Source organism: Centropristis striata, chromosome 16 (genome assembly GCF_030273125.1).
Source record: "Centropristis striata isolate RG_2023a ecotype Rhode Island chromosome 16, C.striata_1.0, whole genome shotgun sequence".
Lineage (NCBI taxonomy): Eukaryota > Metazoa > Chordata > Actinopteri > Perciformes > Serranidae > Centropristis > Centropristis striata.
In genome coordinates, this window is record NC_081532.1 from 19,783,591 (window position 1) to 19,801,091 (window position 17,501).

The window sequence follows — 17,501 nt, forward strand, 5'->3', positions numbered from 1 at the left end:
TACTTCACTGTTCTCATCATAGCAGATGGGACAGATGGGTACAGATATTTTTGGGAGGCATACTTCTGTATTAAGGACCAATAATGGTGACATATTTGTCTTGTTTATTAGGTTTTGTTCACTGCTTTGAGTGCCATCTCTGCATTGCTCTCATTTGGCCAATTCTTCTGCATGTAGTGGCGAGATATGTCTTTCACTACTGCCTGAATCACAGTTGAGGCTGGCAAACATCCTGGCACCAAGTGCTGCATTTCTGCTAATGTGCTGCATCTTCAGAAGGCCTGCTGACACTGGAAATTGGCACAGCCAAGGTCATCAAGAGCCCTCATGAAATACGATGTGGTACAAGCTTGGTGACATAGTCACTACTAACAAGGTTAACAGAGCAATATGTTCACTCGATTTCATTAAAGTGAGAGTTTAAAAAGACTATTTTGGTTCAGGTTATAGGTTATTGGTAAAGGTTAGTCACCAAACCACATGGTTATGGTTAGGAAAAAAGGGTTATGTTTAAAAAACACTAGTTCCAGACATAACTTCCAACAACAGGACACAAAAACACATGGGTGGGTTAGGACGGAAACATCTGTTTTCCAGTTTAAAGTCCAGGATTGTTTGGGACACCAACATCTGTCTCCAGGTTTAAAGTCCTGGGCTGGTTGGGATGGCAACATCTGTCTCCAGCTATAATGTCCAGGGTTGTTTGGGATACCAACAACTGTCTTGCAGTTTAAAGTCCTGGGTTGGTTGGGACACCAATACCTGTCCCCGGGTTTAAAGTCCTGGATTGGTTGGTGCCATTCACCTCCACTCCCAACCATCTACAGTGGACTTACTCACCAGACAAAACCCACCAGTTTGCAGAAACTTAAAATAGCAACATTTGTTCCTGGCGATGGGGTAGAAGCATTTTCAAGAAGTTAGAAGCCTTGAAAAAAATTGAAGCAGCCAAGGCATAAAATGTCCTGACTTTTAGTGTCAAGTATTTGTCAAGCACCAAAAACGGTGGATAAAAACTACACAGTGTACACCATCTTTTTTGGATTGGCCAGGACAGAGACTGAAAATTTGCCTTTACTTGGCAGACATATTTGGATCAACTTCCAGTCTCCCCTTCTCTCTCCCAGCTAATTCTGGTCTCTTAGCTATATTTTGTGCATGTAATTAAATAAGCTTAGTCTAGGTTCACAATACGCCCTATGATGTGCATATGATTTACTATAATTAGACTCCTGGAGAGAGCTTTATCTAAGACAGTGAGCTTCCACCTGACATTTCACTTGACAGTGAAAGAGCAGCACATACAAATTGCAGACAAAAGCCTCTAACTGAGTTCTTACTGCAGAGTTTTATCATCACCTGTCTCAGGGTGAGGATGATTGCTAAGATGATGTTGAGGACGGTCTTTGCCTATATTAGTTTCATCGCCCTAGATTTCATAAAATGTTCCTTTTAGTCTAACTTTAGTTGTCCTTTTACAGGATGTGTGACATTCTTGCAAGTCATTTTAGTCTTGAGAAGAGTGTTCCATCAATCCCAGAGAGAGAACCTCACAAGCACGCCAAACACGTATCTGACATTTTTGAGGGAAATCAACCCAATTCACCTGGCAGATTGCGTTTTATCTTTCTCTTAACCATCCAATAATTGTAGTCCGTTTTGCCCGGGGTATGGCGCCTCCTTGCCATCACTTACCTGAACTCCTTATCTGTTTTCCTCCCCTGGAAGCAAAATTGAAACAAGCACGGATTAACTCAATGTCACGGCAGCTTTGTCCCTGGGATAATGGGGGACAATGAGCTCTGCAGTGACAGCAGTAAATGATGCCAATTTTCTCAGAGAAAGGGAGAATGATAGAATGAGAAAGGAAGAGAAGAGTTTGGGGAGATAGCTTAAGACTCTAATCCAACTTAAGTAAATCAGACCACTGTGGGTTTTGCTGAGTGTTTGTCCTGCTAAAGTGATTTATATCATCCAATCATTGTGGCACAGGCAGCACAAATGCTGACTGAAGATATGTGACAGAATGGGTTTAAGAAGATTTGGTGAAGAATGTCACATTTCTGTGAAAAGGGAATTTGACATGTTTTGTCTTAAGGGGATAAAAAGTTTGTGTGGGATTTTCCTTCATTGCTAAGTATGAAGTCGCTATTCATCCGTACAGCCCGAGTCAACCACAAGCCCCAGTCTACATGCTAATTCAAACATTCATTATAAGGTTGTCCAATGTAGAGCAGGTAATCTTTGTAAGTTAGTGAACTATCAACTCAATGTCAAAACAGCTCCTTTGTGCCCATTGGGAGTAAGTTTTAAAAATATGCATGGGCTTAAAATCAAGGAGGGTGATATATTTGACAGTCTAAGCACGATTTCCACTGCTTCTCAACTAGGGATGTGCCTGAATCTCAATATGTTTTTATGAAAAGAACAAAATAGTATGACAGAGACACATATTTTTTCTCGCAGGAGTTACAAATTATTATTCAGGGAAAAACTATCTTGACACATCTGCCATTTTGTTTTTTGAAATTATGAAAAGTATACTATGAAATGTGGAAATCTGCTTTCTAATATGCCGATTTTCAATCGATTTGATTGAATCAATGAATATTTGGTTAGAAAATAATAGATTAACATGAAAAACCACGCCCATTTCCACTCTTCTATCCAAACACAGAGACAGAGACAGATAACAGTGTCTCTGTACACCTCTATTGCCAATTGAGAAGTATGTCTGGGTTAAACATCCTGTTGTAATAAAATCAGCACCACACAGGGTGCCTTAAGAGAATTTTCTAATTGAATAAAATGAAAACAAAAGCTGCACAAACATTCTCTTATTTCATCTGATTTAGAGATAATAAAACAGTTACTCTGAGTAAGCCACCGAAAATGTATCAGGAATCAATAACGGAAAAGCTACACAACTAGCAGAATTGATAATGAAATTGGACTCAATGAAATTCTCAGTTCCCATCCCTATCTAGCTCTTAGTCAGGAGCAACATCCGTCCCCATTTGTGTTTAAAAACATTCTGTTCGGCATTCAAGAGCGTAGATAGGCCCACCATCCATGTTTGCACAAGGTAAAGGAACCTGATTTGTTCAGGGACTATCCCTTTAACCAGTCTGGAGCGAGACATATCGCTCTTTCCAGGAAAAACAGTGGGATTCATTAACAGGAACCCCATCGAAAACCCTGACATTTTAATTTTGGAAATAAAATAACAAATGCATGGTGTGTGCTCTCCAAGTGACCTTTTCATTGCTGTCAGTGTGCTGTTACTTTCATACATTTTATGTAAATTGTTTTTATTTCCTATAACTGAGTTCCAATCTAAGCTGAACAAATTTTTAGAACTAATAACATATTGCAGAGAAAATGTTATATGTTGCATCAGGCGGTAACCTCTGGGTCTCAGCAGGGTGTGGCAGCAAAAACATTTTTGTCCATTAATCTCAATGCAAAATGAGTAAACGTCTCACTTGATTTATTACCTCAGAACACAACTGTCTCAAATGCTAGCATAAAAACTTCTTCAAGACAAATTGATGTCAATAGTTCTAATAATGGCCCCATTTAGGAGAAAATAGAAGATAAAGAGTAGTATGATTTGGGGCGTGGCTACCTTTGATTGACAGGTCACTAACAAGAAGAGCCATCATCAGGAGAGAAGCAGAACAATGTGTATCCACGGCAATGTGTCAATAAAGTTATATAAAACGTTATATACATATAGAGAAGGACGTTTACTGGTTTAGTCTCACTTAATGACAGTTTATTTGAAAGTTTTGTTTAGTAAAAATGTCTTGTTCAGTGTTTGGTTGGACTAACAGACACTCCAAGGAGTCGCTGTTCATTTTTCTATGATAAGTAACATACATTTTGTTTTTGTTTTTTGCTAGCCAAAATGAACATCCCAGTTAATGCTCCAGTTAATGCTAACATGAATTAGCAGCGGCTTCTCTCAGTCGGGTTGCCGGTGTAGAGAGGTGTGTAGTCAGTGTTGTCAGATCCCTCTCGCTCCTCCACAGTCCAAATATGGTCTACTCCCCGTATCGGAAACAAGATGGCGACACAACTCGATGCCTCAAACAGGCAGTTCACAAACAAATGGGTGACGTCATGGTGACTACGCCCATTATTTATATACAGTCTATGGTATCCATCATGAAAGGTTATGATCTACTAGGGGGTTGGTTAGTAGGTATACAAGCATGCACGTAATAAGGTTGTGTCTCTTTATAGTCATTTTGTGTTTCTGTAGTGTTTGTTTTTTTGTTATTTTGTAGTTGCTTTGATCTTTCTGTAGTTTCTATTTGTCTGTAGTTGCTTTGCCCTCTTTTCTAGCCATTTTGCATCACTTTGTAGTAGTTATGAGTCTCTTTGTGTCTGCTTTCTTTATTGTAATTGTGTATCTCTTTGGAGCTGATTGCATCTCCTTGTAGTTATCTTGGTTGTAGTCTTCTTTTGTCACTCTTGTTGGTACATGTCTCTTTCAGTGACATTTTGGAGGTGAAGGCCAAGGGGCCACTGATACATTGGGCCCCTGGGTCTGTGCCTGTGAGGACCATTCAGTAATCCATGCATGTGTGCATCACGGTACATATAATCTATGCTCACACTCTCCAACCCAAACTTATTTTGGAAACTAGCTTACTCATTCTAAGCATGTTTTTTTGTGGTACATGATGCTGCTTCCTGATTCCTTTTGAGTGTGCAAGTTGGTGCAGTTTAATTTCTTTTGGTAGACGTGTTCTCTGGGATGCCCAATCACAAGTTTAAAGATATTTACAAAATCTATCTGAAAAGTGATACTTTATTTAATCTTTCTGTACAGGGGACGGCTGTTTTTGCAGTAAACTCCATTATATTTCAGAGAAAATACAGCAGTCTCGTGTGACTATTTTATGATAAGAAAATAAAATTATCTCAGAAACTACAAGGAGCACAAGCAAGTATCTGGTACCTATGGAATCATAAAAAATTGATGCACAATTGCCATGTCTTCATCAGAAAACAAATGAGTAAACACTCCATATTGCTCCTCTTGTAAATGTGCAATCAAATATAAAATTCTTAATTTACAAATGAAACATTGGAGAATTGACCACGTTATGCTCTGATACTCACTGTAACAGGATCAGTGGTATGGTCAGGTCAGGTATCCAAACACATAGTGATTCATGTTAGGAAGGTGGGGTCCGATTCGTACAGCACCTCTTCTTGATAGTTTTCACATTTGTCTCTGTTGGATCTCTAAGGTCACCTAAAGAACAAAGAAGCAAAGGAGGACCAGTTAGTGGAAGGCGGTTATGGTGGTTGTATAAATCCCAGCGGTAACCCCCAGGCCTGATCAGTGACACAATGTATAAGTGCCTTAGCGATGCATTCTTTCTAATGGCCAGCAGGGGGCGACTCCACTGGTTGCAAAAAGAAATTTGATTGTATGCAAGTTACTGGGAATGCCGAGTCCTCACTTGATTTATTACCTCAGTAAACATTCTCATGATGAGTTTATGGTCTCAAATGCTATTTCAAGTTTTCTTTAGTACAGCATGATGTTCCCTTTAGGAATGTCCTGTGAGTATTTTAGTTTTTGTTATTTGTGTCAGTGCTGTTACTACATTTCACAGTGCTATAAAAAAGACAACAGTTCAGGCGAAAATAGTGTTAAAATAGTTGTTAAGACAGTTTGACCTTTGACCTGTGACCTTTATATTTTTTTAGATAGGCCCAAAACTAGGTCTAAATGAAAGCTAGCATTGTACACTTTAAAATTATACAAAAAATGCCCTCACAACATATGAGTAAAAATATTAAAATGAGCACAAAACAGGATATGCGGGGCGCCCCGGTGGCACACCTGGTAGAGCGCGTACCATAGAGGCACCGTCCTCGTGAGCGGGCGGCTCAGGTTCGAATCCGACTCGGAGCCCTTTCCCGCATGTCTTCCCCTCTGTCTCCCCCTTTCACTCTGTTTCTCACTATCAATAAAGCCTTGAAAATGGCCAAAAAAAATATTAAAAAAAAAAAAAAACAGGATATGCCCCCTGCATTTAAAGGCCTATATATTGCAGGGGGTGTATAACTTTAATTTCAAAAAACATTACTAGATTTTGTCACCTTGAGTGGTACCAAAAAGTCAAATTTTGGCATTTGGCCCATGGACTAATGGTCCCATTTAAGGTTAATTTGACAATAATGCAGCACCTTATGATTGACAGGTTGATACTAAAGGGCACGGTGTGTCTTTGTCTTTTAAGCTTGACCCTTTCACAGTGTGTTTAAACTTCATCAAGTTATTCATAACAGTTAACTTAGCTTAGTGAGCTAACACTAGCATTAGGTCAGGCTCCCGATACGTTCTACACATCCAGTGGTTGCAAAAAAACAATATGGTGACACCCATCAACTCAGATGGTGGTGGCCAAAATGCTGAACTTTTAAAACTGGAGTCCACAAACCAATGGGTGACGTCACAATAACCTAAAAGGTTACAACCCAGTCACCACAATGAATATTAACATTGTATGTTTCTGCAAACTAAAGATACACTGAATCTCAACAAATTGAACAACAAATTCATGATGTTGAATATGAAAGTTTCCAAACTGCCGCAACCTGTTCTCATAACGACAACCACAACAAATTGTAAACATTGTAAGTTCTGTTTGAAGTTGAGTTTAGACCCCGGAACCACTTGGTTATGGTTAGGTAAAAGAACAGGGTTTGTTTTAAAAAACACTAATTCCAGACATAACTTGCAAGACCAGAAATCAAAGGGTCTATGACTAGACAAAATACAGGATGCAAACACTGATCTCCCAGATTACAGTCCTGAGTAGCTTGATCACATCGACCTTCCTTCTGGACGATGGACCTATGTGGCTTTAACATCATGTTTCTTCATCACTAGACAAATATACCACTGCAGATTACTGTTGGCGACTGAGCTGATTTCGCAGTTGGCAGCTGTTGTATGAACAAAAAAAATTGTTGGTAATTTGTAGAAGATTTACTTTATTACTCCACGGGATAGATTGAGTAGCATTTCTATGATGAATGATTTGGAATAGTGAAGATATTTTGCAAAACAAACTGTGAATTTCAGGGCACTACATAGAGAAAAACAAGACATTTAAAGAAAATCATTTGGCCTGTCATGTATCTGTTACCAGGAGCATATAATTGGCCATGACCAAAGTGGAATTAAAACATCAAACATTCAAACTGCACTTCAGAGTGCAGGAGGGAGCAGAAAAACAGGTTGTTTTGCTTCTGGTTTGGTAATTATACCCAACTGAGTCTTTGATTCCAGTGTGTAGAGTTAAAGGATGGCTAAATCAGTTTGGGGGAAATACAAAGATAAGGACATCAGGGTCAGACAGACACACATTAAAATCCATGAATGTTTTCAGACAAAAACTGTTGCTATGTTAGTTAGTTAGTTCTATGAAAGGAGAACATAGCTGGTGTCTAATAATACAGCATTAATACATCTCCTCATTAAAATTCTGCAATCATGTTGGAGCACATGTCCTCCCAAACCCACGGCTGCCTCTCATCCTAATGGGTGGAGATAAAACGCACGCAGAGAGAGAAAGAAAGGTAGACACAACAAGGTTTCATCGTGTTTATTTTGGTAAAAACGGTGTGTTCTGGCTTCAGGCGGTGCCGGCCAAGGTGAATAAACAAAAGCAATTCTGAAGTCACAATGCAATTAGTGCTCTCTTTACAGAACAATAGCCTCCATCTTTCTGCTGCAAAATATGGCTCTTCTTAAGGTCTGCATCTGCCAGACGTCAGCTGGTGCCAAATAAGAAGGTAAATGATACAAAATCCAACCGGCTGACAGAGACGCTGCAGTCGTATGGCAGTGGACAAGAAGCAGCAAATTAAATAGTGTCAGTGTGAGACTGGATAATAAGCACTGTGTCACAGCGGGCTAGCATCACGAAAGAGCTTGATCCCTGAAAATGACCGTCGTTAGCACTTTCTCCATTAAAAACCATCCAGTAGCTCCAGAGATGTGCAGCTTATTCAGTGTGTCTGTTCATCCAAATATATTTAAAAACTCTTTGTTTTTGTCCATATATGAAATGATATTTAAAATCAAGGTTTGCAGTTAGAAAAAAATTAAAACGATTGCTGGTCCACAATTCTCAACCTCATTGGCTCATGGTGTTTAGGATTTTCTTTTACAAAAAACTATTTCTGTGTAGGTTACGGCTGAAACAACAATCTATTATAATTACTATTTTGGAAGCACCCCGACATGATTTTAGCAATTTACTTTTTTTTGCCTAGCTGAAGTGCAATGCTGGACTGCTTTTGGTACACTGAAAAAATGTTCTACTGCAGTTACACTTTACTACTTTGTCCAATAGTTGGTGATATTAAGGCAAAAAAACACTGCTTTGATTAAAACAATTAAGATACTTGTATGAGGACAGAACATACAGTGCATATTGCTATACCATTTATTGCTAGATATTAGAAGAAAATAAAAAACAGTAAAAAAATGTTTAATATTAGATAATAATATAATAATAATAATAATAATAGTATAATATTAGACCAAACTTAAAAATAAAATGAAATAAAAATGAAATAAAACATCTTTACTGAGCACTAGTGGACCGAAAACGCTATTTTGTTTAATTCTAGCACCAAAAAATGTAATGTCTATTTGCAAAAGTAATAATTTATATCATTAAAATATTGCTGCATCAATGCATTTGTTGAAAATATTGCCCATAAAAAATTGCAATACTATTTTGTATCTACCCTCCATCCCTAATTGCTCTTCTGCTGTAATTGACAACCTGCCCCCCTTTTACCTTCACACACTTGACCTTTCACCTTTGTGTAGTGCAGAAATTTAAGTAAGTTGTTCACATTGTACAAGTCAAATGTTAAAAAAGTGACCAGAAGCATAAAATAACAAGTCCTTTTTTTTCCCCCTCTCGTACCAGTCCTTAAGTTCGTCAAACGGGCTAAAAAAAAGTTGAATATGTTTTTAGTGATGTAGGATTTAGTTTTATACATGAAACAATGTGAAATAAATGATATCGAGAGGCATCTTTTGCTGGTATGTGACTTCTTTGTGTGATATTTTGTTAATTTTTTTGTATCACATGTACATTGTTTATTACAAAGTAGTTTAAACTACTTTCTCTCAGTAGCTTTAGTGATCGAAACTACAATTCTCCCTGTATTGGCTTTGCTGTAGTTGAAGTTGCATGTATCTTGCCCAGCTACGCTGTCAAAGCAGCTTACTGTACCCCACACTGTTGGCTTCTCCACCTGAGGAAACATCAATGAGCACAAAACCAAAACATCTCATCTCAGATGTTGGCAGTGATTCAAAGTTGTGGAAGAAAGAAAGCTGAGACAGCTCAAGGGTTAGACAGTCTTTTTTCATGAAGGGTCTGTTCTTTTCTGTCCCATAATTAGAATTTTCTTATGGTTGATATTTATAAATAATAGTAACCTGAATAAGTTGAAAAGACAACAAGATAACATTTTTTCTCTCTCTGACAATCCATTACAGTTGTGATGTCATGTGATTTCTGCCACTGTGACAAGCTGCAGAATATCCTCCTCAAATCCCATTGACAAGCTCTTTCTGCAGTGTGGGGTGTTACTAAGCCACAGAGATTTCCTGACTTCCACGGTTGTAGCGGTTAGCCGTTGCCAAGTACACCTCTGCTTTGATTCTGGCAACACAATATGCTTAACAAGATTCTAGAGCCTGCAAGCAGCGGCTCCACCTACAGCAGCCCGAGTGCCCACACTTCCTTGTGGTGGGCTTAACATTGTTTGAGTGCAAACGGGCATGAAGCTGCAGAAGTTCAACCAGAATTCAGACAGTTACAATTTCACGCTGTATAATTGAGACACTGCTGTTGCGTGTTGCGTAGGTCATCAAACAGCTGTCACTCTAGATTACTATTGATGTAACGGAGTGAAACAACTACGTGTGGGCATGCTGCTCCTTTTCCACTTTGCAGTGCAGGTTGTTTTAAATGGAGATTTGCAGCCTTAAGTTCCACGTGGAGATAAGAATCCTTGAAGGTGATGAATATGCAAATCAAGGATCATCCACCTTTAACATTGTGCCGCTTAAATCATCTGTTTTTATTTCACCAACAAAATACCACAATAACTGCTGTGTATTGATGTAACACAAGCAGTGTACATGCTCATGAATGCCAAATACCTCCAAAAAGACTTGAGCTACCGAGTGCCTAAGACAAACTAATTAAGCTGTGTGGTCCCTGAACACTTTATTCGAAAGAATTTGCGTCAGCGTAGTCAATCATGGATGCAATCTATCATTAATGTACTCTTTAAGGGGTCAATCAAGGCGGATGGAGGAGGGCAATAAATCGTTTCAGATCAGAGTGTTAAAGCTCTCTGCGTCCGGTATTTACAATCAGGCAATTATGAGCAAGATCACACTGCCAACATCCCTTCTGTTAGGGCCTGAATTGAAAAAGGGATCACTGGTGGAGGGGCAGGGGGGCAATAATGCAGCAAGAGGGCCCTCTAGAATGCCTTCTTTGTAGATAAAACATGATATAGTGTGATTTCTCGTGTTGAGAATGTGATAAAGTGACTTCTAGTGGGAAAAAACATTACAAAGTGTCTTCTGATGAGCCCCATCCAGCAGAGAAAATTCGGTGTGTCCTAAGGGTGTTGTTTTCTAGTGTTGAAAACTAGAATCAGTGACCTCTGGAGTGACCTTTCTAGTGGAGAAAACATGATCAAGTGCTTTTTCTTGTCAAGAATGTGATCAAGTGCCTTCTTGAGTTCCCTTCCCAGTGGATAAAACATAACAAAGGGCCTTCTAATGAGCCCCATCCAATAGAGAAAATGTGCCTTTCTACTGGTTTTACTAGTGCCCTCTTGAGTGCCCTTTCTGTTGGTAAAAAATGTGACTAAGTGCCCTCTGGAGTACCGGTCAAGGCCAGTCAACTTGCATTTGCAACTCAAAATTTGCATCAGTATCGGTTTCCAAAATCCCGTACAAGTCAGGCTCTAATCATTAGGTCCTAAAAGTTGACAAATAGCTCAATCAGGAGTTGAATGAGCCCAAGCCTCTGGGAGGTGGAGCTCTGTGGGCTCTTTGGGCCCACAGATACAGAAGATCTCGGTCATTTTATAACAGAAGTCAAACTTTTTTGGCTTCATCCACCTCTTTTTACTTCCATGATTCACACTAAACTCAAAAACAGCTGAGGCTGATGTAAATGTCAGTCCTGCATGCAGTTGGTCATAAACCAAAGTACAGTACTACATTTTAACATTTTGACCTGATGATCGTGCTAGACGAAAAGTTGATGAATCACCAAACTTGAAATAGTTCATCCTGATAGAGACATCAATGTGTGGGTCAAATTTCATGGCAATACAACCTACAGCTGTAGAGACAGGTCACTCAAAGTCCAAAACGTTAACCACATGATGTTCGAGGAAAAGTCAGGGGATCACCAAAATCAGTAGGATTCATCTTAAGGGGTGATCAACATCTGCACACAAGTTCTCCAACATAAACGGCATAAGAGGTCGTCAGTACCACAAATTATGGCACATATCGCGGCTCGCCTTTCATGGCACATATTAATGTATCGCAGTGCGGCTAACGGGCTTGTGGTACAACAGCGTCCTCAAACTTCTGGTAAAGCGTTATAAAAGACAGTTTGAACAGAAAATAAATGTACGTAAATGCCGTAAATGAAGTAGTTTCAAGGGTCACCTGACTGCTGCAAAAACATAAGTTACGTTCAAAAACATGGTCCACATAACTTACGTAAAGAACGTAACTTAAGTCAAAAATCGCCTACTTTTGTTTTCACACGGGACGCGAATCCCGCTCACCTGGGTGAAAGTCCGCCGCTTGTTTGACTAATCCACACCCCAGCCTCCAATTGAAAGTGGGAATCCACCCTTTTAAACTTTGCTTGGCTGTCAATCACTATTATATCAGCAAGATGGCGGCGGCTGCATTACAGCGACGGTGAAATTCGTAAATATAGCTTGTTTTTAGCTGCCTGTACACACGACCTATTGACGTTTTTAACGGGAGAAACAGGCTGCTCCCCAAAGTTTCGTTGAAATATATTATAAGATAGATTGTTGTCCGGACAAAGGTGGTAGACTGGTTGCTGCTGGCATGGCTAAATATGGTCAGACACTAGGATATCCCGTCTTTAAAAGTCCCAAGCTAAAATAATGGGGTGACGAATCCTGACAAAGCTCCTCCAGAATCACAGAAGACCTCCGACAAGTGTTTTCCCCGGCCGGGTAATACTAACCACGACTACTAAATTGACTTTGACATCTAAAATCATTGCAGCTCCTCTTTAACTCAACAGAGGGAAAGTTCACAGGATGAGTCATAGGGCCTTATTAGTCTGCGGTACACTTGCACAAGCCAACATTTAAGAGGTGAGGAAATCGATAAGTCCTGAGACTTTCCATTGACTTTGTCTTGTCTTTCACAAGTCTCTGCACAGCCTCCCTACATACTCTTTCTTACCATTATTACCATCTGGATCTGGATCATCAAAGAGCTGCTGTACTGTCCTTCCAAATCAGATCCAATCTCTCACTGCAAACACACCTGTCATAATAACATGACAGGTTGCTGAGTAAACCATGACATTATCTATCTGGAGGGATTTGTACATGACACCTGAGCTGCAAATGAGGGGCCTCAAAGACTCAAGGTCAGAGAGAATGCTACGCACGTCCCTCTGCCCTGCTGTTGGCAATGTTTTGATCCAAGCACTGGGCGGTTGGACTGGGGCTGTCCCTTTGAATGCTAATGAATGATGTCTTCAAAGAAGCGGCGCTCCCTAAAGTCACCTTACACTATTGGGCCTGATGTAAAAGACGACTTCACATAAACAGGACAGTGTGTGGAGACATCAAAGTACTGGTGTTTTGCACAGTAGTCATTCTTATAGTTGGGGAGTCATTGTGGGAGCACATCGTGCACCCTATAGTTCGACCCAGTGGTGCAAACATGAGATGTAATAGTTGAGAATAGACTGAGTTTGCATGGAAGAAAAAAAATAATTTCAAGCTAACTTTATGAAAAAACAATAAGACACAGAGACTCAATTTTCTTCAATATTCTTCCTTTCTTCATTTTAATTATGCTCTCACGCATCAGTGCTCAAGCTATAGAGCATTTAATCATTCATTATATTTATATATGAAAAAGATTAAACCCTGTGTATGATATTTTGTTGAGTTCTGTACCTACATTATTCCTGATGTTTCCAAAACAGAAATCTGTCATTTTAATCAAGGACATGTCCATTGCCTGTCATTGGCTTCTTATCCCTTTTATTCAGCATTAAGGTTGTCTGTCAGAAGTTGCCATGAATTAACTTTTGATATAGTTTTAACCCACATGTAAAGTTTTTAAGGCATATATTTAAACCAGATGAAAGATTTCAGTCATCAGATGTCTGGATCTTGAGTTATCAGAGAAACAAACGTTAACATCAGCTCAACAGCAAGCAGAACAGTATCAGACAAACACTGATTTTTAACCTGAAACTGTTTCATTTAGTGTTTCTAGCTCTTTAAATCACTGCTTCTATTTGTTTTGGAGAGGAGGAGACCTGTTCACATAATTCGGCTCGACTAAATGTCTGAATTAAGGAAGCTATCAGAGAAACAAGCTGACCAAACGTTAGCAGCAGCTAGGCTAGTAGAAACCTCTCTGCCCATGTACCAAACAGGATCGGCAAAACACAGATTTTTAACATAAAACTGCTTCTTTCAATGTTTTTACCAGTTAAGGTCACTAGCTCTACTTGTTTTGGAGATGAGAAGGCCTCTGAGGATAATTCGGCTTCCGGTAAAAACCTCCGGAACATCTGCATCTTAAGTTATCAAAGAAACAAGCTAAAAAAAACGTTAGCAGCAGCTCAGCTCCAGCCCCTCTGCCCCTGTACTGAACAATCAGTGTGTTTGTTTGTGTTAGAGAGGCGGAGAACTGCAGATAATTCAGCTTCTAAAAATCTCCTGAACAATGAACACTGAAGTAATTCTAACAGGGAGAAACTGACTGCAATGACGGCATTGCTCCACCTTTTGATATTGTTTGAGCTGCTATTTTCACAGTGCCAATGGTCCAACACTGTCAAACATTATTTATTGATATAGTTCAGTATTGCATTCCTTTATGCTATATATATTTATGTTCTGCGACACGGGTGCCACCATAGCGATCCATTCAACACACTCTCCTGGCTTTTCTGGCCTCTTCTGTATTGAACCTACTGTGTTTTTAAAACACTGTAGGCTTTTTTGCAGGGGAGGTGAACCTGACCTGTTGTTGGCTCTATCTTTAGCTCTGCAGCATCGTTGACACAGCTTGTGGATCGCTTCAGTGGGCTTTTGCTACATAATTCATCTGTGTTTGAGCAAAATCTGCTTGAAAGGAACTAGTGTTGCCCTGGCTTAAACCACCAGTCACTTAATCGTTATCGTAGTGCTGAACAGTTGCAACCAGTCTCACTGGAAGGCCTCCCACCAGATGGACTGCTGTAAAGCAGCTTGTGTGAGGAGTTGGGATGCCGAACAGTCAGAGACTCTATAATTTTAGAATTACATTGAGCAATTCATTAAATAATGAATTAAGTGTCCCAATTGTTACCAGTACTAGTGAAATTTCATGATTAGCAACACGCCATTTAAAACCATGTTATCAAAAACAATTAATGTAATTTAATTTTTCCTGACCAACAAAAAAATCATAAAACCTTAGTTACATCCACAACTTTTCTCCCATATATATATAGCTATATTAATATGCACATGTAACAAAATCTATGCTGAGCAATTCACATAAGATGTACATTTTATTGTACAATTAAACATTAATTAGTTACATCCATAATTCTCATCCCATTTCAACCTCCCTGATTTCAATGAACTCTGGCGGTCATCAAGAACTCTTAGATAAGATCAACACAGCAACAAACTCAGTGCTGTACCATTTACATAAAATCTATGTTAAAGTAGAATCACCCCTCTTAACAGTCTACATATGTTGATAAATTAAACATTAATACGTTACATCTGTAACCCTCATCCTATTTCAATCTACCTGAGTGCCAGAGTTCTTGTCATCCAGGTATTTCACACCATCTCTGGCAATTAGGAAGAATTCATAGGACAATGGTTACATCTGTAACCCTTGTTTTGCTGTCAGTTTCTCTCCTTTTTTTTTAACTTGTTAAGAGAGAAAAATGCAACAATGACTCGCCAGAGCTGAAATTAAACTTGTTGTTCTTTCAGGATTCAAGTTAAAATTTAACATGGTCTCTCTGGGAGACTTTAAGCAGCAGATGAGAGTGTACATATAGTGTATTAGTGTATGTATGTATACACATATATATATATATATATATATATATACTACTATATATAATATATATATATATATATATATATATATATATATATGTATATATTCATTTATAATAAAAAAATAAAAGCAGTAAGACTTGACATTCACAGCAAATGAGAGACATTGTCACATGAAGGCAAAGTGTCAGTCCTTCATTATTTCTGTCAACTATCAACTTGAAATTTGTATAATGTGGAGTGGTTTAGGTAACTTTTAATTCCACATTTAACTGTGATAAATCAAGGATATGTATATATATATATATATATATATATATATTATTATTTATTTTTTTTATAGAAAATTAAAGCAGTAAGACTGACATACACAGCGAAACAGAGACATTGTCACACGAAGGCAAAGTGTCATTTGTTCATTATTTCTGTGGGTAAAAACATCTGCCTTAAAAACTTTAAACCCTTTTTTCTGAACTTCATGTCATCTGTAGTGCCAGCCTTTGTAGGGGCAGAAGTTCTAATACTGTATGACAGAAAACTAAGTTTGCACCACTCATAGCTGTGAGGAGCTTGTAGACAGTGAGAGACCTGCAGTGTGTCACTGCACTGTTTCAAACTCTGACAGGGTGATGCATCTGAGAGATGACACAGTGTATTTATAGTCTCATTTGCATGCAAGATATATGATGAAGCCGCATACAGTAATTGACTGTGTAAGTTGAGCCCTCCAGTGCCGAACGCAAGATGGAATATTTTAGCTCATGACAAGTACACAAGGGGGAATGCATTATGTATGCAAGGGTAATAACACATTTTAAATTCCAAAATTCTTTGTTGTTGTAAAATCTGTTTTGGGGATGAGGCTTACATAAAGAGCCCGGCCTGAAGCTCATGTTTGTCTCCTGTCAGGTTGTAATGTTGTCGCTTATGCATGCAGGATGTAAATGGTAAGCTAGCTGGATTACATCCAAAACAGACTTGGAAAACAAGCTTAATATGACATCATTTTATCTGGTATCATACAGCCATGCAAAGCCACTGTGCATTATCTTCCCTGTTTACACAAAGCGATATTCATCCGCATGCAATAGATCAACTGACTGTGGATTAGTTTTACAACAGTTATCCTCAAAATGTGTCTGACATCTATTTAGCTTCAATATTTTTTGCCCTTTTCTGGTTAAACCATCACTCAGGAAGTTCTTGGAAAAACAAGAAAAACATTCAACATTCAAGTTCGCCTGAGCAGAAGGACATTTCGTGTACGTAGGTGGTGCGGCAGTGACACTGCTCTGCTGTGGCAAAGGGTCATTCCTTGACGACAAAGGATGGCATTTCAAAAGGTCAGCCCATACAGGATGAATACATGGTGACCTCTCTTTCTTATAATCTCCACTCAGGCACACACTCACTGTAGAAGAGACACTACAGCCAAAGACATTCTGAGAACATTTTGAGTTATTTTTATTGTCTTCTTTCAGACAAGAAAACATCCAAAATACACAGTTAGGTATTATTTTACCACACTGTCTATTTTCTATGATTATTCCTAAATGAACCAAAAGCTAGCATTAAATAATGCATCATTTGATAATATTTAATCAGAAAGCTTGTGATACAAGACAAATAATGCATAAGTAAACAATTGGTGAATTTCCATTGGTTAAATATTTCACCCCAGTCACCTGTTGTGTCTTGCAAAATGTTTGCAATTTAAATGCAAATTCTATATTTTTTTTCTCATACACTGAGGCAGAATTCTTCACTTCAGCAGCACGTATATATTCCAAACTTTGCAGTTTAATCCTTTCTATATTCTGAATGTTTTTACAAAAAAAAAAAAAAACTGGGAAAGAAAATATTTTTCCCTCTGGCTGTTGACATTATTTTCTGATTTATGTAAAAAAAAAAAAAAAAAAAAAAAAAAAAGAGTAAACCTCTGCCACGAGTCAACAAGTTATGCTAGAATTTTTAACTTGGCTTCATCCAGTGTTAAGATATCTTCTTTTTTCTGGATATGTATGCAAATTAGTGCATATTTGCATATTTAATACAGAGAATGCATCATTTTCATATTTAAACAGAAAATGTAAGGAAACTTGTAT

At 38.5% G+C, this 17,501-nt stretch overlaps 1 protein-coding gene across 3 annotated transcripts in view; it reads right to left on the reverse strand.

Annotated features, from left to right (window-relative positions):
- LOC131987924 (leucine-rich repeat and fibronectin type-III domain-containing protein 2) overlaps positions 1-17,501 on the reverse strand; it is a 169,907-nt gene that overhangs the window by 69,900 nt on the left and 82,506 nt on the right. For all 3 annotated transcript variants that reach the window (XM_059352854.1, XM_059352852.1, XM_059352853.1), the window contains one exon: positions 5,134-5,269. The gene's annotated coding sequence lies outside the window, so the exon portion shown is untranslated. The remainder of the gene's footprint in view (positions 1-5,133; positions 5,270-17,501) is intronic.